At 49.8% G+C, this 23,487-nt stretch overlaps 1 protein-coding gene across 1 annotated transcript in view; it reads right to left on the bottom strand.

Moving 5' to 3' along the window:
- Nucleotides 1–23,487, bottom strand: part of LOC119395636 (mitochondrial transcription rescue factor 1) — a 74,669-nt gene that overhangs the window by 1,122 nt on the left and 50,060 nt on the right. The window lies entirely within an intron of this gene.

The following is a 23,487-nucleotide window of genomic DNA, read 5'->3' as shown; positions in this document are numbered from 1 at the left end:
CTAGAAAACGCATTCACTCAGGAACACACCCCACACACATCGCTCACAACCAACTGTTTATTGTGCGTGTGCGATCATCCTATATATCTGCAGTACGATGCGCAAGAGCAACGAACAACAACGATGCGCATGTGTAATGATCTACCAAGTGAAGCAACATCCAGCCACCCCTAACAAAACAACAAAGAAAACAGTAAAAAGAAAAACACAGCAGCAAAGGCCAGCTAGGAGAACTTTAAATTCTAGCCTCGAGAAAAGAAATTTCCTTCTGAAACAAAGCCACTGACGGCTCGCTAACACACCGTTCCTTATTTTTTTAAATGCGAAGCATTTCTTAGCGAACTTCTGCGACTTTGAGCGTATCTATCTGTCTATCTATCTATCTAGCCGCCTACGACTTTGTGCTATCCTGGCCGTTTCGTTAATCGGATGTATACCAAAATCGGTATGACATAACATGACCGTATTACGAACATAAATGACAGATCGTAACATGAAATAATGACACGCATGTCATGAACAGTATGATTTACATTCCACGGCCTTGGGGCTCTTGCCGCCGTTTCGTTAATTTCATACATACCAAAATTGTTTTGTCGTGACAAGAGTAAATGACGAACATGACAGGTCCTAACGTGCAAATCATGACATGCATGTCATGTGCAGCATGATTTACATGACATGGTCTCGGGGCGCTAGCGGCCATTTAAATGAATGGATATATAAGAAAAGTGGTATGACGAGACATTTCTTAAAGGTAAACATTCGGCAGAAGTCTGCCTGGTTGGGTAATAGACTAAAGACGACAAAGAGAAATCTCCAACCAGAAGGTTTATTTTAAGAAACCCGACGTTTCAAAGCCTGACCGGCTTCTTCTTCAGGGGTGAGACGGCCCGAGGCGATATGGGCGCGAGGACATACCGTGGCGCCGCCATGCGGAGGTATCCCTGTGACGTGCAAGGTTGGATTGCTCCGCCAGCCCTCTTCCGCTCAGCCCGCAGCCGCTTTCGCGTCTGCATTTTTATTATTATTGTTGTACTTTGACGAAGACAGTAAAATATTGCTGCGGCTTCGTCACTGGTTGTACGAAATGCTAAATAAGTGCTCAGACAAAAATGTTACGTTCCCCATAATGCCTTAGACAGCACCCTGACTGCCGGTGTCGTCTGCTATGGCCACCGATATGGAAGCCACGGGGGCGGAGCACGCTGCTCTTGTAAAAGGTAACGAATCATTTTGCCTCGAGTGGGCTTTAGCGCGTGCTTACGGAAAAGAAACATATTTTTGCTGCAAGAAATGCGTGCAACTGTGCAATTTTATTCATTGTAGGTTTCCATATAGAAACTGTTCGCGTTTGACAAGACAAATTTACATTCTTATTTAGTACACAAAGCCCTATGAAGCACGACGAAAGCGGTTTCTCCGCTTTGTGGGAGGCAATCCAGCATGCTTAGAGATTCATGCAGCCACAACCTTTCTCATATGATTGGAGACAAAAGTACGAGATCCATATGCATGCGCTTGCCTCATTCAGTGTTGTAGCTAGATAACATTTCACGTGAGTTTGTCTGCGGCACGATTGTAATATGTATCTGTTGCTTCTCATTGCGCGAATTTTCTAAGGTTGTCACACGGTGCATTTTCGACCGCCACCGAGCCGCATCGGGATGAAAATTTTCGACGATGACTCCGTTATCCATCTTGCACGAAGAAATCAATCGCCATCGAAAAATACGGTCCCGATCGGGCTCGATTGCGATAGCAAATACACCGTGTGCCAGACGGGCGTATTACCTGCGCACTTGAATGACCATGCTGCAAGGTGATGCTTACCATGGCCTAAATGACAATTTTATGTTGCAGTGAAAATACCAGCGTCCAGCATTTCTAAACCTTCATTGATAAGCAGTATGACCATTCGCGGCTGCTGTTGGAAGGTGAACCAGTGTTCGAAGCTCGCCACGTTTGCGCCTGTAGCGTAAAACAACATCGAGAAGTACCAGTGACACTGGCTGTGTGCTCATTTTACAGGAATAATCTATAAGCAAGGAACCCCAAGGCCTGAAGTCGAGAGTTTGACGGAAACCCGTGTGGTCGGAAAAACACACGACGACAATTAAAATGGACACGGGATGGGGGGGGGGGGGGGGGGGGGGCAGTCTGTGGTGGAAGTTACGTCGGCGAGACAAGTAACTTTCAGCAAAGACTGAAGCAGCACATTTATGACGTAAGAAATGTTTCATCGAACGCGCTGGCCGAACACGCAGAAGCTAGTGGCCACGAAATACACTGGGATAAGGCAAAGATAATGGAAAGAGAAAAGAACTGGACTTCTCGGCTTTATATTGAATCTCTGACAATCCAGACAACGGGGCACACGCTTAATCGTCATGACGGCAACTTTCCACACATGTCCGCCCGTTGACCCACGTCATATTTTAAAACATATATAAACGGACTGCTTGCGCATCCATCTTTCACTGTGAAGAAGGCTCCCGTGCGGGAACGTCTTTTATGTGAATATATGTGGTCCATGTCTGTTTCAACACCATAGGCTTGAAATAACAATAAAAACACAGGTGACAGCGGCATTAGGCTCATGAAAAGCAGGGTAGCTGTAAATGTCAAAGCTCACGCCTGGCCCTCTCGCGTACGTAGTGCACTGGGGCACCGAGCAGAAAAGTACCATGCCGCCGATAACTTTTACTGCACTTTTCCGGATTGTGTACTCTCTTGGGGTCCACACGCAAGAAGTGACAGCAAAACAACGGTGTTCAAAAGCAAAAACGCCACGAAATCGCGGTTAAAACCAACGCATTTAACCGTCCGCTTCCCTTCGCCAGAGCGAGGCGAGGTCATGTGATCCAACCCTGCGCGTCACAGCGATTGCAGCGCCGGCGTCTCCAGTGGTGGGCCTCGCGCCCAATACGCTTTCTTGCCGACAGTTACCGCAAATGAGCCTTGACAATAGAGGGGGGGGGGGCAAGGTCCCCGTGGTGCGGTTGATGTTCACCGCTGTTTGCTGTATGTGCCACGACTCGAGGAGAAGCCGCCGGCGCCAACAGCTTTCTTGTTCCAGGATCACCGCATCGTCAGGACTAATGCGGTGATCAAACTTCTCGCAGTGTTCCGCTACTGCACTCCTTTCGCTGTTCAGCTGATGTAGATCGTTCTTATGCTGCCGCATTCTTTCGCGGAAGTTCTTTGTTTCCCGATGTACGCGGCGGGGCAGTATGAACACGCGATCCTATCCCGAGCGAAGGCGTCCCTTGCGGCAAGAAGCTCAGATTTGGCGGTGTGCTTTCATGAGCTCGCAATGGGGTGAAATCGAGGAGCTTTGCCTTTTACGATGACTATGCTTTTCGTGCTTTTCGCGCTTGGCCAGTGACCAGAGCGACGGCCCGTCCACGTTATCAACGCGATCAGTCAGCCGCAGGTGGTGGACGATAAGAACAATATAGCATAAGCCATAAAGCATCGCTCCGCGATTGCACCCCTGCTCGCTCCACGCTCCCGCTGTGACGGCGCGAGGTATTTTCGCGGGGAGTTCGTTTTGTGTCGGTTGCCCTGTTCGTAGCAATGCTGAACTCCAGGAATAATTGCAGCGTTGTTGGGTGCAATAACACCTACAGGAATTCTCCAGGCACGCATTTTTACCAGTCTCCACTTAGAGAAGTCGGCGCAGCAAATGCAGTGCCATGGCCGTTCGATGGAAAGCGTTTTTTTTTTTTTTCATTCAGCGGCCGTGACAGTGCAATTGCTGGTATCGCCAGTTTCAAGCTGCTGCTGAGTTCGCTGCCGCGTTAGCCCGAAGGCGATAAGCTGTGACTGTTTAGTGAACGAGGCGGCCCGCGTTACACGTGCGCAGTTTCGCTCAATGGGCTCGTCACCTCCGTTGTCTTTCCCCAGCTCAGGCATTTTATGTTGCCGCGTTCGCCTGAGGATACACGAGGTCTGGCGAAAAGAAGCACACGCGCTAACGCTACGTTCTCTGACAGCTGCTAACAATTTGACGTCTTTTGAAAGCAAACGGGAAAGAAAACGCCTCAAGCGAAGCACCAAAGCACGGCGCAGTGGCTTGCCGTCGCCTGCGTCGTCTGCTCCCTTCTCCCGCCAAATCTGCTGCCGTGGCCGCTTTGGCGCTGAAGGCAGCGCGCGACTGTTTCGGCTCCTAACGTATGTACGGTGCCCGCCCTGCGCTTTTTCCGCAGGCGCGCGGTCTTTGGGACGGGGGAAATACCGCCGATGGTGGTGCTTGGCTTGTGTGCTACGCCGACCCCCGCCTTTCCCAGCATGCGCGCTATTGTTTAGCTGGCTCCCGCGATGTAGGGAATCAGCACGCGGCGTCGCTGAGGCGGCGCCGCTGGCTCTCTGCCTCCCCCGCCCTTATTCCTGCGCAGGGCCTTGCGGCCTCACCTCGTCTTTTCCTCGACGGAGATGGGGTCCATGTCACACGGTCACCATTTCTCTGAGGAAGTTAAATGGAGCTTTCGTTGGAGGGAGTTCGGTAATGACCATTTCGGCTCGATGGAGTACTCTCGTTCCCAACCAGCTACTGCTACGCTGAAAACCGCACTAGCAAAATGCTCCTAATGAGCTCAATTATAATTTTGCTCTTTTTTTTGCGTAGCATTTCACGCCCCGTAGTGTAAGTGTTAGTTGTATTTTTTCGGACATCAGCGCTTGTGAAGCGTCGCGCCATATTTGTTTCTGCACGTGCGAGGCGCACGCACAAGCACTGTGACCAACGCTCAAGGGTCTCCCTTTCCGGAGGTGCATTGAGGTACGGGGGCGGAGTCACTTTTCTTTTTGTTGTTGTTCGTTTCCTGACGTCACTTCCGTTTTTTTTTCTTTTTTTTTTGCAGGGAGGGTCGTGGTTTTCTAAGTCATTTTTTTTTTTTTTTTGCGCGGGTAGGAGGGACAACACTGCAGAGCATGGACCCGACTAACCCGACAGCGCCGACAAGCTGACACGATGTTCTCTGCTGACACGGGCACATTTGATCGCTGCATCAAGGTCGGCTGCATGGTTTAATCGTTTAATCGCGATTTGGCTAACCTCAGGGCCAAACTCGATCCGTGTCGGCCCTGATTGCGATCAAGTGTCCGTACGACAGCGGTATATGACACGGTGTGAAAGCAAGCTTGACGGCTCGCAGAAGTTCGAGCCATCGTGGTGGCCGCTGTTATGACGGTGGATACGCAGGTCGTTGAAGGCGCACGTAATGAGCGCCTTCAACGGTGACGGGCTAGCAGACGCACGCGCGTAAGGGTCTTTCCTTTCTGTCTATAGCCTCGCACGTCACCGGAGGGCTCACATTGTTGTGCAAATAAAAATTATTATTATTATTATTATTTCCAAGGTTATTGTCGTGATCGACTATAGACCGTTGCATCGGGCGAGGAGGACCGGACTGGCAACCAGCGCTTTCCTCCTTTCTGGCTCGTGCGCGACGGCGCGGAGTGTGCGTCCTGGTGCTTGGATGAGTGGCGTTGTCGAACAATTTTTACGTGTTTCTTGTCGACCTGCGGATTTTGTTCTCTTTTATTGCGATGTCAGCCAGCGAAAGGTCAACGGGAAACCACTGTGTCGTTTTTTGTTGTTCTAACAACTATATAAAGGAAACTGCTGTCAGAATAAGTATACGAAGTGTATCACCAAACGCAGAGTGTTCGCGGTTGTGCGCTCTTCAAGGTACATCGTCTGTTACGTTACAGGTTCTAAATCGGCAAGTGCCGCAATATATCCGGAATTCCTAGTGTTCCACGCAGTCAAATGTCAATCGGATATGGCCAGATTGCAAACAAACATAAGCGGTCAAGTACGCGTCCTTGTCCGTTAAGCGCAAGACATCTAAGTACCACTCGAGTAGCCACCTGAGTTGTTTTCGCTTCGTTTTACAGTGAAACCTCGGTGATACGAATCTCAGGGGACCAAGAAAAATATTCGTATCATCTGAAATTCGTATCACCAGAAAACATGGAAAATTAGCATGCGATAAAAGAAAAGTGGCGTACGTTTTCATTTATTGTTTTTCGGGGCCGCAGCAACGTCAGGAAGAACCCTGAATGATTGTCAGTTAAGTTTTTAGATGCGGGCAATCATACCAGCACTCGTAAATATACAGCCCGTGCGTGCGTATTTAATTAGTTAACCAGGTGCGTTGCGAACCGCGGCAGCAGTAGCTCCTTCCAAATTTTAGTATGCTTTTTTGCATGACACTGGAATACTGCAGCGAAAGTAACAAAAGAAGAGCTTTGATGCGATGGATCAAGGCCACAAATTACAGAACCACGGTCATGTGTTATGACTTTGCTATCGCGAAAGCGTTGGGGATGTTTTTTGGGAGATTTACGGCCGTGCCCGCACAAGTGCGACCTCTACGGTCGCGCATGTTGACGTTGTGAGGCCTGACTCCTTCGCCAAGACCGTCCTCGCCTTCTTTCGGTCCTGGTCAACCTTTTATAGGATGTCTGATGCGCGAGGCAAGCACGTGTTAACACAGTACAACGACAACAGCCCGCGTCGACGCGTTAGAAAAAAAAAACATGGCGCTAATATCCTCTGTAATCTAAACACGAAGGCACACGGAGGCACATAAGAGCCTCAAAGATTCGCGCACACAATCTCGGAGGCCGTGACGCGTCTGTGAAGGTTTATTCTGACCGTAAGAAAATGGTTTTTTTCTTTACACCGTGATTCTGACGATTTGGTGGTGCGGCGCATGCCCACGCTTGCGTTCCCGCGCTCGCACGTGCTTGGCACGTCTTTCGCGACAGCGCGGACGGCACCTCTTCGTACCTAGGCGGCAGCTTATGTTCGTATCAAACGACGCTGGGTGAAAATCGGTTCGCAACAACCGTATTCCGTTACATTGCAGGCCAACGGGCCTTGGCCGGGACCAACGAAAAATTCGTATGAGCTGTGATCGTATCACCGAGGTTTCACTGTATTATTTTAATATGATGTATTTGGTCTAACAACGAGCTTCGTAGCTCGGCTTAACACGTTGATCGCTGCAGTTGATGTATACCGGCATTAGCACGGACGAGAAGAATTCTGTCACTCCGTGTGTAGACCAACTACCTCAGGAAGACAAATTTTTACGTGGTCAAGAACCGTGTCTGACAAGTCGCGCAGTGATATGTAACATAGTTAATTATGTTCTAAGCGCGATACAAAAACCACGTTGTTACTCTTGTCTAGCGTTTCTTGAACTGCCAGTTTTGCTGCTTAGGTTTGCGAACGACAGCAAGAATTTCTCAAGAACAGCAAATCTGGTGTACGAAGTTATAAGAAAAACAAGACAAAACAAAAACGCGAATCACCTCCGATGCCAATCAAAGGGTCGAGCCCGGGCGCGCTTCGTGCCTTACCGGCAGAAGAAACTCTCTAACCATCTTCATCTTCTTGCCGCCTAAATCCAATCAAATATCACGACTCTTAAAAGAAGCGCGCCGGCATGTGAACATCAGTATCGTTTTTATGTACCAGCACCTCCCTGTAAACAGCTCTAACTTCGTCCACACCGGTGGGCAATAAACGAGCGAGTAATGAGCGGTCACCTAAAAGTTGACAAACAAGATAGGCAACTGTTTGTGAGCAACAAACAGATGCCGCGCCATGAAATCGAGATTGCGTGTTCACGCACGACCGAATGTACACGCGGTAGCCGGCGCGACAGCATAAACATACCGTGAATGAAAAAAAAAAAAGTAACTAATAGATTACAGTCCAAGAAAAAAAATTCATGTTATACCTCAAGAATGGCGGAACTTGCTTGCCCTGCTAGAACGAGTCGAAATATTTGCGTGGATTTCCAACAGACAGTGCCGAAAATATATGACATCGACCACTTGCGACACGTTCGCGCCGACGTACATTAACATCATTGACTTTCAACGGATCAAACCTTTTCAGGACGTCTCACAAACTCATTTCCTACGTAGACCGCATCTCTTGATACGAAGTTCAGCGCGCCAGAACGAAAAAAACCGACTGCAACTGCAGCCGCACGCATACCTTCCATGCAAACGCGGAGCTTCGCACATGTATAGTGCAGGCACTATAGCACATGCCAGTGGGTTGCCAGACCAGAGACGCCGCCGCCCGCTAGGCAATATGGCGGCGCCCATGAAAAAAAGGTCTATAAGCCTCCTGTGTTCCCGAAGAATCTGACCTGGAAGAATCTGGCCCGAAGAATCTGGCTTGAGCGCTGGCCAGACGTCAGCTGAGTTCAATAACAACCTGTCGACCGCATCCTGGATTAAGCGTTGTAGTACGTATACGACATCACGTTGGCTGTCGATCGCGATCAAAAGTGTCCGTGCGACACCGGTATTATGTCACGGTGTGAAAGCAAGCTCGACGGCACGCAGAAGTTCGAGCCATCGTGGTGTCGGCTGTTATGACGGTGGCAGTGATACCTTTCTCTATGGTGATGCAATGATACACGGTTTGTTGCTTTTGTTCCTGCAACATTGCTCGATTTATTGTTCGTGCGCCTGCGACGCGCGAGTAAAGATTGGATACGGCCAGCCCACGGGCCACCAAGTAGCTGTTTGGTACTGGAACGACGGCCAACGTAATAATCCAGGATGCGGTCGACATTGGACGCGTCCTCATTAAAGTATTAACATATTTAGCGCGCATTAACTAATGCTCCACTCACCCAGCCAACTCGTTCAGCAATTCCAGAGTTGGTTACTGAACTCAGCCGACGTCTGGCCAGCGCTCAAGCGAGTCCAGTTTCCAGGTCAGATTCTTCGGGAACACAGGAGGCTTATGTTCAAGTCGATCACGACAATAACCTTGGAAATATTACGTGCGCCTTCTGCGTATCCACCGTCATAACAGCCGTCACCACGATGGCTCGAACTTATACCGGTGTCGTACGGACACTTGATCGCAATCAGGGCCGACACGGATCGAGTTTGGCTTAAAGGTCTCTGCACAGTGTTGTTCCTACCCGCGCAAAAAGAAAAAAAGACTTGAAAACATGCAGCCGCTCCTGGCCGCTCTACGCGAAAAAGAAGAAATAAAAAAAAAGAAACCGAAGTGACGTCAGGAAACGAACAACAACAAAAAGAAAAGTGACTCCGCCCCCGTACCTCAGTGCACCTCCGAAAAGGGAGATCCAACGCTCAATAGGGAGCCTACATGAACGGCCGTTTTTAGGGTGGAGACATCTTAATAAATGCCTTCAATAAACTCAGCCAAAACCAGCGGGCAATGGGGCACGCTGTTGCCAGCTTCCACCAAATCCAGCATAGTTTTCCGTGCGCCGCCATATTGGGGCCAGCCGCCTCTCCCTCCAGCTACGCGAAGCACTTTTGACTCCACAAGGGTTGCCATGAATGGATTTACTCGTGATCTGCACGGTTAGCAGTGACTTGCTCTGTATTCAAAGGCCCTTTTTCATGCTTAGTTTCTACAGCGCGACTGGACGCGGACGGAGAAGGAACACGCAAACACACACACAGCGCTGACTTTCAACTGGAATGTTTATTTTTCATATGCACGTGACGCTTATATAGACACACGCGAGCAGGTGCACACAAAACGAGAAACAAAAGCAGGACCCAAACGCGCATGTTCTGCCGCAATCACAACCAGTTGCCACCAACCTAGAGTGACGGATCCAGATATCTCTTTTCCTTATCTGTTAGAGACAAGGATGGCATGCTGACACATGTATCATTCATTTTATCTATTTCATACGCTTCAATAATTTCACTAGTCAATCGATCTCTTGCCCTGTTGAGAATACTAGTTTTATCAAAAATGGGAAAACAGCCACATCTTTGGCAGTGAATGGCAAGGTGTCCGGAAATAACTTTCGTGACATTGTACTTATGTTCGCGCAACCTCTGATTCACACACCGGCCGGTCTGGCCAATGTACACACGGGAACATGACAGCGGGACGGAATAAATAACGTCTTTAGCGCAGGCAACAAACTTCTCGCTATGTTTAGTGGAACACGAAGCATTTTCTTTTTCCCTTTCGGCGTTCACTCGCCTGCAAACATTCCAGTTGAAAGTCAGCGCTGTGTGTGTGTTTGCGTGTTCCTGCTCCGTCCGCGTCCAGTCGCGCTGTAGAAACTAAGCATGAACAACCAACTAGCCCGCCAACGCACTTTAGTCAATTCCCTTTTTCAGGCGAAAGCCTTCTTAAGGCGAAAGTCTTAGATGCACCCAACGCGAGATGTAACCGTCGTCGGCGTCCATCGTCGGCGTCAACACGAGCATTATGACGACTAAAACTGCGCTAAAAACACAAAGACAAAGACGAGGAAAACAGTCTCTGTCTTTGTGTTTTTAGCGCAGTTTTAGTCGTCATAATGAATCTTAACCAACTAGCCCGACTTGGTGCTCTACGTCAACACGAGCGATACATCAATTAGCAATACCATGGTATGACACCAAAGTATGACGTCATCATGAGAATCACTATGACGTAACACGTATGATGATATCGCCACACACTGTCGGCGGCGGTGTCAACACAAATGATTCAAGAAAACGGAATAAAGGTAGGCAGAGGCCACGTGCTGGATAGGTGAATGCGTGCGAGCCGACGGCGCATCGAAAGTCGCATGACCTGAATGTCAATCGATGTCATCAAGGAGCCGACCGTGTGACGTCATCATGATGTCAGAGAGCTCCGAAAATTGTGACGTGATCATAACGTTTCATGATGAGTTCATCACATGACCTCACATGATGACGTCATCACACGCCATCGTCGCTTGGTGAAACGTGTGCCCATCTTGGAGGCAATGCTTAACTACGAGAGTGGAAAATAAAAAGTTGCAATGCCTATGATCGCGGAGGCAATGCAAAAGCACGTTAGGTGCAGAAAGCTTCCGTTGTAAGGATCAATATAATAGAGCGAAATGAGAAGGCTTTCTACTTTTTGTCATTTTAGGCAACGGCATAAGGGGCCCTATGGTGACATAATACTGAGGTTACGCTGACGCGAACTCACGCAAGGGAGGCAACAGCTCAGACTAGCGAGCGCGTCTTCGTACGGACGCTCGGATGCGTCCCGTTTGTAGGCTTCCTACTCGCAATGCGTGGACGCAGCAACGACAACATCGTTATCTACGCATTCGCGATCACCGTGAAACACGTATAAGGTGTGCTGCAATAAAAAACTGAGCGAAATACGCAGTACCCACAGAGCAAATACGAGACGCACTGTCCCAGCCGTCTCGCTTCACTTGAGCCAGCCAGAGTTGTCGTCGGCCAGGCCTCGCTGGGAAGCGGAACATTCGCACGCTCTTTCTGTTGTGGTTAGTGCAGAGTGCTACGCAGCATCCAGGGCTTCACCGGCAGCGTTTAACACGCTACCGCAACGCTCGACGCCGTATTGTCGAGAACTAAACGCAACCGGGAGTAGACGCAGTGCGGGCACTATAGGGTGTATGCACGACCGGCATCGACAGCGACATGCAGGCAAGCCTCGCTGTGCACTCTGGGTAAGCCGCCATTTTGAAGCAATAACAAGCAGACGAGCAATGCTGCGTGTACCGCGTGTACAGCCAGTCGATATATAGTTGGCATGGTCTACTGTGCAGTTGTCGGCTGCAAAAGCCGTACATTCACTAAAGCCGAGAAGGAGAAGGCACGGCAAAACAACCAGGAGCTCAGCAACTTTCGCTTTTTTAAAATTCCTAAGGTGCGTGTGCATGAATGCGGCAAGACGAAGCAGCTGTCGGAACGCCGGCAGCGCGAGTGGATCGCCCGCCTCAACAGGAAGGGTGTCTCCGAGGATCCGCAAAAATACAAAGTGTGTTGCCGACACTTTTCATCAGGTATGCTAGTCTCGCACCTGTGTTTCCTATTTTAAAACGCTGCCCGTTCCTATCATTGTAAAAGTGTTGTTTTTGGGCATCGCGGATGCAGACCTTGCTTTCGGCGGAGCGTTGATGTAGTCTGTTTCGCAGGGCCACAGTCTGCTTTAACGAACGGAACACTCGGTGAATTGTATGCTTTACAACCTGTTTCAGGTTATCCATCAAGTCTATTTGATGAATGCAATCCGGACTGGGCCCCATCAAAGCATTTAGGCTACGATTCTAAGGACACCAATGAAGATCGTTACAGCCGCCGAAAGGCACGTTCGCGACGTCAGCTTTTCACCGCTGGTAATGGTCGAATCTCTAAACCTTCCACAATTATTTGTATTATTTTACCACGTCCGAAAGTATTCTTATCTGTGCCACGTTTCTTTAAAGCAGTGTCCAGCGCTGCTCCACTTGTTGCAGCAGTGAGCAGCCCTGCTCCCCCCATGGCTGCGAACACTGCTGCTGTCGCTGCAGCGGCTAGTGCGTCACCCTCGGCGGCAGCTAGTCCTCTCTCTACAACAGCCAGCCCTGCACCTCACACTGCAGAATGTGCACCTTGTACACCAGAGAAGGAAGTGAAGGCGACTGTTGGTATGTAAAATTGTTAGGTTCAACTGAGTGTAATTAGTGTAAAAAAATGTGTCCTTCTAGAGATGTGGTTACATTTGCATTTAAGAGGGATTTACTGTTTTATTCCTTTTTACCGGTCAGTGTTTTTACTCACATTATAGAAAACATTTCCCATCGCTTCCCCCCTCTAATTTGCTTTGTTGTTTTCTTGTGTTATTAGATGCTGTCTGCCAGACGGACATGTCCAAAGAGGAGATAAAGGAACTTGAGAATTCCATCGTACGACTCCAGTTGCAGCTTGGCGCATGTCAGCGTGCTGTTAATTCAGCAACGTTCAGGGAAGAAACCCTGCGGGACGACGATGCAAAAGTAGCGTTTTATACTGGCCTGCCAACATATTTAACATTGATTTCTGTGTTTGAACTGCTTAAAGGTCACATTTCGCATTCAGCTAAGCACACGCTCACTCAGTTCCAGGAGATGATTCTCTTTTTGATGAGACTAAGGCTGGGTTGTCAGCTGCAAGATCTTGCGTACCGCTTCTGTGTGTCACAGCCAACAGCATCACGTATTTTCGACAAGTGGCTTATTGTGTTTTTTAACCGCATTGGTCCACTAGTTCGCTGGCCAGAAAAGGAGCAAGTCATGAAAACAATGCCTGTGACTTTTGTAGATAACTTTGGCTTGAAGGTTAGGGTAATTATTGACTGTTTTGAGGTAACCATCGACAGGCCGAGCTCCTTGCTTCCCCGAGCAGAGACGTGGTCTCAGTATAAACACCACAATACCGTGAAATTTTTGTTGGCCATTAGCCCTCAAGGGGCTGTTACTTTTCTGTCGGATGCATATGGAGGCCGTGCCAGTGACAAGGCGATAACAGAACAATGTGGTGTCCTGGACCTTTTAGAGTTTGGTGATGTCGTGTTGGCTGACAGGGGATTTTTAATAGCAGAAAGTGTAGGCCTGTGCCATGCTACACTTGTTGCCCCTGCTTTCACGAAAGGGAGAAGGCAGCTGTGCAGTGGTGAGGTCGAGCGGACAAGGGAGATAGCCAATGTGAGAATACATGTTGAACGAGTCATAGGCATGGTCAGGGGCAAGTACAACATCCTCAAGGGCAGCTTGCCTGTTGAAGTCCTGAAGTCTGACGAGCATGGCAAGTCTCAGATTGACAAGATCGCACGTGTTTGTTGTGCACTAACAAACCTCAGCCATTCTGTCGTGCCATTTGATTGAGGGAATGCTAATGTGTTGAGCAAACCAAGGGGCAGCTGAGATATCATCATTAATGCCCTCAGAAAAGAAAACGTAACCGAATTCTTAACAAATCTGCAATAATCATGGCAGCATATGCTTCTGCTAACAAAACATGTGCAAATTTTATAGCGAAAAAGAAATTCTTAAATGGTTTAGTTCAAGAAAAAAATATTTCAGCACATAAAATAATTTTCCTTCAGCCCGTAAAATTCCCGCAAACAATTGAGTGTTTACATGAGTGTTTAAGGTCAGCCTAGCTTGCTCAGGAACTCAATAACTGCAAAAGTATCCCCACATTTGCCACTTTAGCACATCTCAAAGATGCTGTGTGCGTTCCTTCTAGACCTGCTGAGAGTGTTGTGCAATTAGCACTAAAGATGTTTCAGCAACAGTATTGTTTATTCTCAAACACACCTCATATGTTAAAGGGGCCCTGAAACACTTTTCCAAACAGCCATGGAACGGTTTCACTAAGGAAGCTGATTGCCTCACAAATCAACCGCCGCAAAAATTAAAATTTGCCGCACACTCTATTTGCTTTCTCTTTCCTCCACGCGACGAAAGCGATGGAAGCTAAGCAGGGAGGGATGGCACGGGGGAAGGAAGTACGTCACGCACGCCTTGAGCACTTTTCTTTTTTTTTTTTTTTTTTTTCGAACGCGTGGCTCTCCATTGCGTTCAAGCACGCACGCGCTCAGACAAGTCGCGGCTGCAGTAAATAAAAAGGGCGCCATGCTCAAATGAGCCAATGATGGAACTGTGAATAACCACGCAATAACTTGCGTACTACATCAGTTGGCGAGAGAAGAGTGAGCGATTTTCAGCTGGCTTTGAGAATTTATTGTAAATTCCAGGCCACGTGCTTCGCTATATTTGGCACGCGTGTTCTCAGAAGCCTCGACTACCGATCGAAAGCGCTTTTTGACCATGCTGAAAAAGTGTTGCAGGGCCCCTTTAAAGCCTAGCTTTCTCCCGAGTCCATTTGTGGAAAAAATTTGCACCCAGTCACAATATGAAATGTTTCCAAACAAACTGTTTTATTGAAAAGTTCTGGCACGCTTGTAAATATGAATAAATGTTTGTGATCACAGCATGGCATAGCTTGTTTTTTTTTTTAATTTTTGGCACAACATTGCAAATGTGTCCGAGACTAGCATAAACAATTGAATGTGCTACATGCATGAAGCAGAGGTAGTCCAGCCAGTTTCAGATTTCAAGCAAAAGGGCTAAATTTTGCAGCAGACAAAAGAGGGTTTGGTTTTCCTTGCAGCGATAAAATAGTGCCTCCAACATTTCATTGCATATTCCAACTAATGTGTGAACAAGACGTGCTGCTGTAACGTAAACAGGTGACAAGACCAACAATTAAAAGAGCAGCCATCAATCGCAAGGCACTACACGCGAAAGAATGTCATATGCTGGCTTCACAGAAACATGTGCACTGACGTGAAGCACTGATAACACAGCAAGCTTTGCTAAATGGTTCTTAAATGTGAAACATTTTTTTGCTAACTGTAGGTACGTATCTATCAAGCAACCTACGTCTGGGTGCTCTCGTGATCGCCTCTTTTAGCTTAGTGTAGACCACAACTGGTAGGAGAGGGTTTGAGGAATATGACTGTCTGGTCACGACATGAATAACGTGAATATCCTGTCGCATACATCGTCAAACCCTTTCCACCAGACACGTGTGGCACATACCCTGGGCCGTGGTATGCTCCACACGTGTTTTACACCTTATATCAACCCAGGAACGGCGAGGACAGACATTAGCAACTAAATGTGACAGCATTAACAGAAAGTGACATCAGCAGCATTTACCCGACTAATGCAAATAAAAAAAAACAGGATCTCAGCAGGAATCGAACCCAAGCGTTCTGCGTGGTAAGGACAAGCACTGTCAACACAGAGGGATGGAGAGATACTCATGGAAAGAAGCCCGCTTGACTAGAAATATAACTTAACAAAGTAGCTGCCTTAACAAAGTCGTTGGTTATGCATACTTAAGATAAACAGCTAAAAAACGGACGGCCACGGAAAGGAAACACAGGACAAAGGAAACACAAAGGACCAGCGCTTGTCCTGTGTTTCCTTTCCATGGCCGTCCGTTTTTTACGCTGTTAATCTTAAGTATGCTTAACGAACTAGCCCAGTCAGCTACTTTGAGAGAGCTGTTGAAACATCATTCAAAGCAGAAAAATTCACCTAACAAAGAAATCTGCAACTAACTCACTTTGGCAAAGAAAAAAAAAACACAGCCATGAATGAAAACGCAGCCTAACTGTTCGAACAGACAAGACAATTTACAGAAAGTATGACAATTATAGTCACAATTGCCACAGGAAAGTATTATCACACATTGTAGATCGATGTTATCGGTGTTCTTGCCTTATGAGTGCACCGATGACTTCTTGCAGAATTGACAAAACCACTTTACACTTTTTGGCGCTTTCTTTAGACCAACACATTTGAAGTGAAACCACATTATGGCACAATTGGGAGCATCACAGGCAATCATGTTACCTTCTTCTGGACCTTTGCAGATACAGTACTTGATATCAGTGTTGTCTGCAGAGCTTGTGATCTTTTTGGTACACTGGCCTGCTAGTTGAGACATGTTCAATGCAACACCTTGGCCACCAACTGGAGGCTGGTTGCTACTTGGATGGCTTGTGGCATTTGATGACGAACATTGGCCAGCTTGAGGAAGTGTTGACGCAGCAGCATTTGAAGTCTGGGGTTGATTTTCCTTGTTCATGCTGAACCAGTGGCCGACAAGTTCAGGCATCAAAACTCTACAGAAAAAAGTCTTGGCAACTTGTACTAGAGGATAAATGAACTTCTCATCTGCTCTTATTCTCTCTACATTAATTTCGTTGTAGTTCCACAACACAAAGTCGCAGTATTCTCGCTGCCAGACGAACAGCTGCAGCTGTACTTGGTAATAGTAGCGGTGAGTAGTTTTCAGTTGAAGGTCACCGTTGTGCTCGACTACGTAACTATCAGATCTGCTCAGGAGGTCGGCCAGGCTTCCATCTTTTACTGTCCATGGACATTTAACCTCCACAAGTCCTTTGCCACAGCAGTCGCATTCCACAAGCATGTCAGGTGTCGCACCCAAAAAGATGTGCTGCTGCGAAATCAATAACCCAGCTTCATGGAACTGTGCACCACGGTGAAACTCGGCTGCTAACTGTCGTGTACGCGCACATCAACCGACGCACGGCCACTCCAGAGGTTGTGCCTCGCTTGCCGGTGCTGCCCGACGCGCTCACGCGCATGGCGCCTTCCTCAGACTCTCGTCCCCAGCTCCTGCATATCGTGTTACTCTTCTGCCCTCGCTGTAACTTCCTCTGCCTCCTCTCGTCCGCTTCTAAAAGAAAGCAATAAAACAGTCTCCTGCTAGCCGCTGTCTCGTGTGGTTCCTGTGCTGCGGGGCTCCGAACCCCCAACATAACACTGGCGACGAGAAGTGGAATTTTATAAGTGCGCAGCTCTCTAGGTTACGCCCATGGCTACTGGAGGAATGCAGGCCGCCATCGAGCCATTTAGCGGCAAGAACTGGTCATCCTGGATCCAGCGCCTGAACTTCTACTTCGTGGCGAACGACGTCTGCGACGAAGAAAAGAAGCGCGCGCTCCTCCTGACGCTATGCGGAGCCGACACCTTTGAAACTGCCTGCGCTCTGGTCGCGCCGAAGACTCCTGGAGAGGTGGGCTATGCCGACATAGTTGCCCTTCTGCAGAAACACTTCGATCCACGACCGTCTGAGTTGTACAGCCGGTACGTGTTCCAGCGACGCGATCAGCGGCCGGAAGAGTCGATCAGCAACTACGTTGCAGCCCTCAGAAGCTTGTCAGCTGACTGTAACTTCGGAGTGCCAGTGACAACGTCTGTTACATCGACGCCACCGGCAGAAGGCCACGCAGCCGTTCTGGCGAACCCCACCATGCTGCCCCAAGATGTGATGCTTCGCGACAGGTTCGTGTGCGGCATCCGCGACGAGCATCTGCAGCAGCGACTGTTCGCGGAGAAAGACTTGACTTTTCAACGCGCGTTGGACTTGGCACTGTCGTCCGAAAGTGCGTCGAAGCAGCAACGAGCGCTTAAGGGAGCGACGAGCTCCGCGGAGGTGCACAAGACTTCGCAGCCTAAAAAGGAAAGCAAACATTCGGCTCAGCAACGGCGCTGCTACCGATGCGACGGCTGGCACGAGGCTGACACCTGCAAGTTCAGGACAGCGCAATGCCGTTTTTGTTCCAAAAAAGGTCACATCGAGAACGCCTGCATCTCCAAAAAGAAGAAAAACAAAGAAGGCAACCTCAACGCCCGGCAAGGAACTCACATGGTTAACGCCCAACCTGTGTGCTACGACCTCGAAGACACCGATAGGTGCTACGACCTACATGCTGTGAGTGGGCGACAACCCTGTCCTAAATTCCTCGTTGACGTGAAAGTCGAGGGAAGGCCCCTGAAATTCGAAGTGGACACGGGCGCCGCATGTTCTCTCATCAGTGAGGCTACCTACCACCAAACGTGGACATCGAACGCCCCAAAGCTTTCGAGAGAACCCCTAGACTTACGCACCTGGTCAGGGGAAGAACTTGACACCGTCGGTTCGGCACAGGTTCGTGTGCGTTTCAAATCAAAGGACTACGTGCTGCCTCTGCTGATAATGAAAGGGACTGGGTGCAACCTGCTCGGACGTGACTGGTTCTCAGCACTGAACATCCGTGTGCACGGAATAAACCAGGTCGCCGAACCAGGTCAAGAGATCCAGGAGGTTCTTGCGCGCCATCCTGATGTATTTGAGGAAGGTATCGACGGCTACGTGGGTCCATTGGTTCACTTGGACTTGGAAGAAGGTGCCACTCCCAAGTTTTGCAAAGCACGCCCAGTGCCCCTAGCTTACCAAGAGCCTATGGAGGAAGAGCTCGACCGCCTGCAAAAACAAGGCATCCTGGAGCCGACGCAACATGCCGAAATGGCCACACCTTTGGTGTGGGTGCGCAAAAAGGATGGAACATTTCGCGTTTGTGGAGATTACAGGAGCACAGTTAACGCGGTGGTCAAGAAGACGGCGTACCCACTGCCGACAACTGCGGAGGTGTTCGCAAAGTTGCGTGGTGGGACGACATTTTCGACGCTAGACCTTTACCAAGCCTATCAGCAGCTAAGAGTGGACGACGAGACAGCCGCATTGCTCACCGTCAACACCACCAAAGGACTGTTCAAGGTGAATCACCTCCCTTTTGGAGTATCCGCTGCACCAGCCATCTTCCAGCGGATGATGGAGACGACACTGGCCGGAATTCAGGGGGTGAGTGTCTACCTTGACGACATTATTGTCAGCGGGAAGGACGTTAAAGAGCATGAGCAACGTTTAGAGGAAGTCCTGTCGAGGCTAAGCGACAAAGGCCTGCGACTCAAGCGAGAGAAATGCAGCTTCGGCATCAGCTCAGTCCAGTTTCTCGGTCATAAAATCGATGCTCAGGGTGTCCATACGACCGAAGAAAAGGTAAAGGCAATCCTCGAGGCGCCAAAACCGACTGACAAGACCTCTCTGCAGGCTTTCTTAGGGCTTCTCGCCTTTTACGATCGTTTTTTGGAGAACAGAGCGACAGTAGCTGCAGAGTTGTATGGGCTTCTCGAGAAGAACACGCCCTGGAAGTGGGAGAAAAAACATCAGGATGCGTTCGAGATGCTTAAGAAGATGATTCGGTCTTCGACAGTCCTTGCGTATTATGATGAAAAAAGGCCTCTCATTCTGTCGGTGGATGCGTCGCCATACGGCATCGGCGCAATTCTCGCTCAAAAGGATGCGTTCGGCCGAGAGGCTCCCATTGCATTCGCGTCACGAACTTTGGGAACCGCTGAGAAAAACTACTCGCAGCTCGATAAAGAGGGTCTTGCGGTAGTTTATGGCGTCAGCCACTTTCACCAGTATGTCGCTGGCCGGCACGTGACCGTATTAACGGATCACCAACCGCTCCTAGGCATCATGGGGGAAAAGAAGCAAATCCCCCAGATATTGTCACCGAGGATGACTCGATGGTGTCTGAAATTGGCCACATACGACTACGACTTGGTGTACAGGCCTGGACGCCTGCACCAAAATGCTGACGCACTCAGCTGGCTGCCACTGCCCGCGCAGGTAGATGAGCCATGCTCCCCTGGAGATGTGCTTATGCTGGCGTCCGCGCCACGTTTCGAGCTGTCACCGTGTCAACTGGCTGAACTGACACGGAGTGACCCACTGTTATCCCGCGTGATGACAGCCATCTCAAAAGGAGAGCTACGCCGGTTGCCCAAGCAGGAATTTTCGGCGTTCACAAAGCTTCGACACGAGCTTTCGCTACAGGAAGGCTGCGTTATCCGTGGTGCCAGACTGGTCGTTCCAGAGAAAGCAAGGAAAGACGTGCTCGACTTAGCACATGCAGGTCACAGGGGCGTGGTAGCTATGAAGGCGTGCGCTCGAGGCTATTTTTGGTGGCCCGGTGTCGACAACGACATAGAGCGGGTGGTCAAAAGTTGTGCAACTTGCTGCCAGTACCAGAAAACGCCAACTAAAGCACCAGCTCCCGAGTGGAAACGTGCGACAACACCATGGCACACAATCCACGCTGACTTCGCTGGGCCTGTGGAGGGAAGGATGCTCCTAATTGTAGTCGACGCATACAGCAAGTGGCTCGAAGTGCGCACCATGCGGAACATACAGTCGCCGACACTGATCGAGGAACTGCGAAACCTGTTCGCAACTTTCGGCATTCCCGAAAGGGTGGTAACGGATAACGGCCCGTCCTTTGTTTCTGCGGAAATGGAAGAATTTCTGAAGAAGAATCGGGTGACGCACATCACAAGTGCACCCTATCATCCGGCCACGAATGGGCAAGCCGAAAGAATGGTGTATGAAACGAAACAGGCACTTGCAAAGGATCAGTCAGGTACATTTGCGTGCAGGCTGGCTCGTTTTCAGCTGAAACAGCACACCACCGTTTCAGTAACGACGGGCAAAACGCCAGCTGCACTCATGTTCGGCCGCGAGCTCTCAACGGCACTGACACGCATTCAGCCGCGACCAGCTGAGAGGGTGACCACTGACCACAGCGTTACTAAATCGCCAAGAAAGGTAGCCATCGGGCAACCAGTCTTTTTCCGCAACTTTGCAGGAAGTCCTGCTTGGGTTGGCGGAACCGTGTTAAAGAGACTCGGACATCGATCTTGGCTAATCAAGTCAAGAAGCGGAACGGTTCGTCGGCACCTTGATCACATAAAGCCAGGTGCAGAGGCCTACCCGACAGAAGATTCGCCGCGGAACGATCAAACGAACGGACCAGTAACAAGTGATCAACAAGACACAGTGCCGGCTCCGTACGTGATCTCGCTCCCAGCGGAAGCGCCGCCGCCGCATGATCTGCCCGCAACGCCCGACTCCGAACATAGGGAAGCTGAGGCCAGGCTGGACACTTGTGCGACGCAAGCTTGCGATGACCAACCCAGCGGGTCCGCGCAGCACCAAACTGCACCGAGGCCCCAACGTGATCGGCGTCCACCTGACCGATACGGTGACCCCGTCTAAGGGGTAAGGGATGTCGTGTACGCGCACATCAACCGACGCACGGCCACTCCAGAGGTTGTGCCTCGCTTGCCGGTGCTGCCCGACGCGCTCACGCGCATGGCGCCTTCCTCAGACTCTCGTCCCCAGCTCCTGCATATCGTGTTACTCTTCTGCCCTCGCTGTAACTTCCTCTGCCTCCTCTCGTCCGCTTCTAAAAGAAAGCAATAAAACAGTCTCCTGCTAGCCGCTGTCTCGTGTGGTTCCTGTGCTGCGGGGCTCCGAACCCCCAACATAACACTAACAGCTTATATTTGTTCAGTGCATTAGGCTCATTCTGCCTTCCATGCTTTATGGCAGGTGAAGTGACTTTGTTTTCATGCGGACAACAGATACGCTTCACTAGGCTGCATCAATTCTCGTATGACAGACGTCGTACAGAGTTGAGGCTGTCACTCTTCCAGCTCGATATGCAAACCACTGAGTGGTCATGTGCTGGCTCCTTGTCCTCGATTCAATGCTGCGAACTGCTTCCTCATTAATGTCAAGCGTGTCATAGGTCTTCTGGCACTCCTCCAAAAGCTCACGATGGCTCAACCTCTGAGCTGAATGTCTGTACAAGCGCCTCAGGTCAGCTCCTTTGCAGCGTCTCACTGCTGGCACATACAAGTCGCTGAAAGCAGGCTCAGTGCTCACGACAGCTGGCCGATGACCTGAATCAACTAAAGTTGTGAAAAAGCGCATCCACTCGTCTTGAGTGGGCGCTGGTGGCTGTGCAAGAGCTTTCAGCTCACGACTTGCGCTGACACCGGCACCTAAACGTCGTTTTTTCATTGTCGATGACGCGAAATCCATTTCAGCGATGGGCCTCACATCCATTTTCCTGATATGAGTCGGCAGCCACGAGTTATCGCCGTCCGTGCACGAACGCTCCTGCCGCACGCGAACGCCGTACTCGATGAAAAAAAGCAGTGCCGCGACATGGGAGCACGCCTCGCCGTTCCCGGCCATGCACGTACAGTGCGCGGCAGTGACTTCACCGTCGCTCTTGCACAGGACCCATGAGTCAACAGGTGGCTTGTTCAAGCTCTGCGAGTGGTTGACCTGGGCAAAAAGATAACATTACATTCTGCAAAAAAAAAACAAAAAACTTCAACGTACCTTTGTCTTGAGAACCACGGAGTCTGACGAAACTTCCTTAACCCATGGCTCGCGCACCCAACCGCTGGTCACGAAATTGTGCCCTTCTAGTGCTTTTCGAGCCTTCAGTTGCTGGCGAGTAATAAAGCTGGTCCTCAAGACAAGGAAGTCGCTGATGTCTGCGGCGTCAACTCGCGGCCACAGATTGACGTCTTTTACGCAGTCGCTTTCGTGAAGCTCGAACGGGTCCACACCACACAGGGAAACTTTTTCGCTGTAGCGCGCCTGGTCTTTCACGCACAACGTGGCTGCATAATTTGCTTCATCGTGTGCCATTTTGAAGCAAAACAACGTTGCAGACGTCAAAATACATACACGTGGATCAACCGCGACCACACATCGGTGAGCTTTCCTCGCGAACGTTGTCTGCTTGTTATTGCTTCAAAATGGCGGCTTACCCAGAGTGCACAGCGAGGCTTGCCTGCATGTCGCTGTCGATGCCGGTCGTGCATACACCCTATAGCGGGCACCATGATGCATAGTTTTCTGTGCGCCGCCATATTGGGGCCAGCCGCCGCTCCCAGCGCGGCGTTGCTGTCTGGCAACGCACCGCCGCCGGCGGTGCGTTGGCGGCATGTAGTGGGTCAAAGGCTGACATCACCCTAAAACGGCCGGTCATGTAGGCTCCCTAACGCTCAAGTTTGCGCAGCGCCGTCCGCCGCCCCAGCGGAAAGAGGGGAAAGCTCCGGTAGCTCGGACGGGTCGCTCTTGCTTGGTTTTCCCACTGTGCGCGCGGAGAACGTGCTCCCCGGGGCTTTTATCTCGCATTTTTCACGCTATGGGTGCCGTTCCTTCGTCGTACTCGAGAGCAGGCGCGCAGTCCTGCTGCACTGTGAACTGTCACAAAGGTTTAAAAATGACGAAGAGCCGAGAACTTCCCGTCATGTTCTACCGTTTCCAATGCAAGCAGTGCGAGGAGCAGAGGCGTTAAAGGGACACTAAAGGCAAATATTAAGTCGACGTTGATTGTTGAAATAGCGGTCCAGAAACCTCGTAGTGCTGCTTTTGTGCCGAGGAAGTGCTTATTTTGAAATAAAATCACGTTTTTAGTGG

Source organism: Rhipicephalus sanguineus, chromosome 6 (genome assembly GCF_013339695.2).
Source record: "Rhipicephalus sanguineus isolate Rsan-2018 chromosome 6, BIME_Rsan_1.4, whole genome shotgun sequence".
In the NCBI taxonomy this organism is placed as follows: Eukaryota; Metazoa; Arthropoda; class Arachnida; order Ixodida; family Ixodidae; genus Rhipicephalus; species Rhipicephalus sanguineus.
The sequence above is the reverse complement of the archived record's forward strand: the minus strand, read 5'-3'. Positions and strand labels throughout refer to the sequence as shown.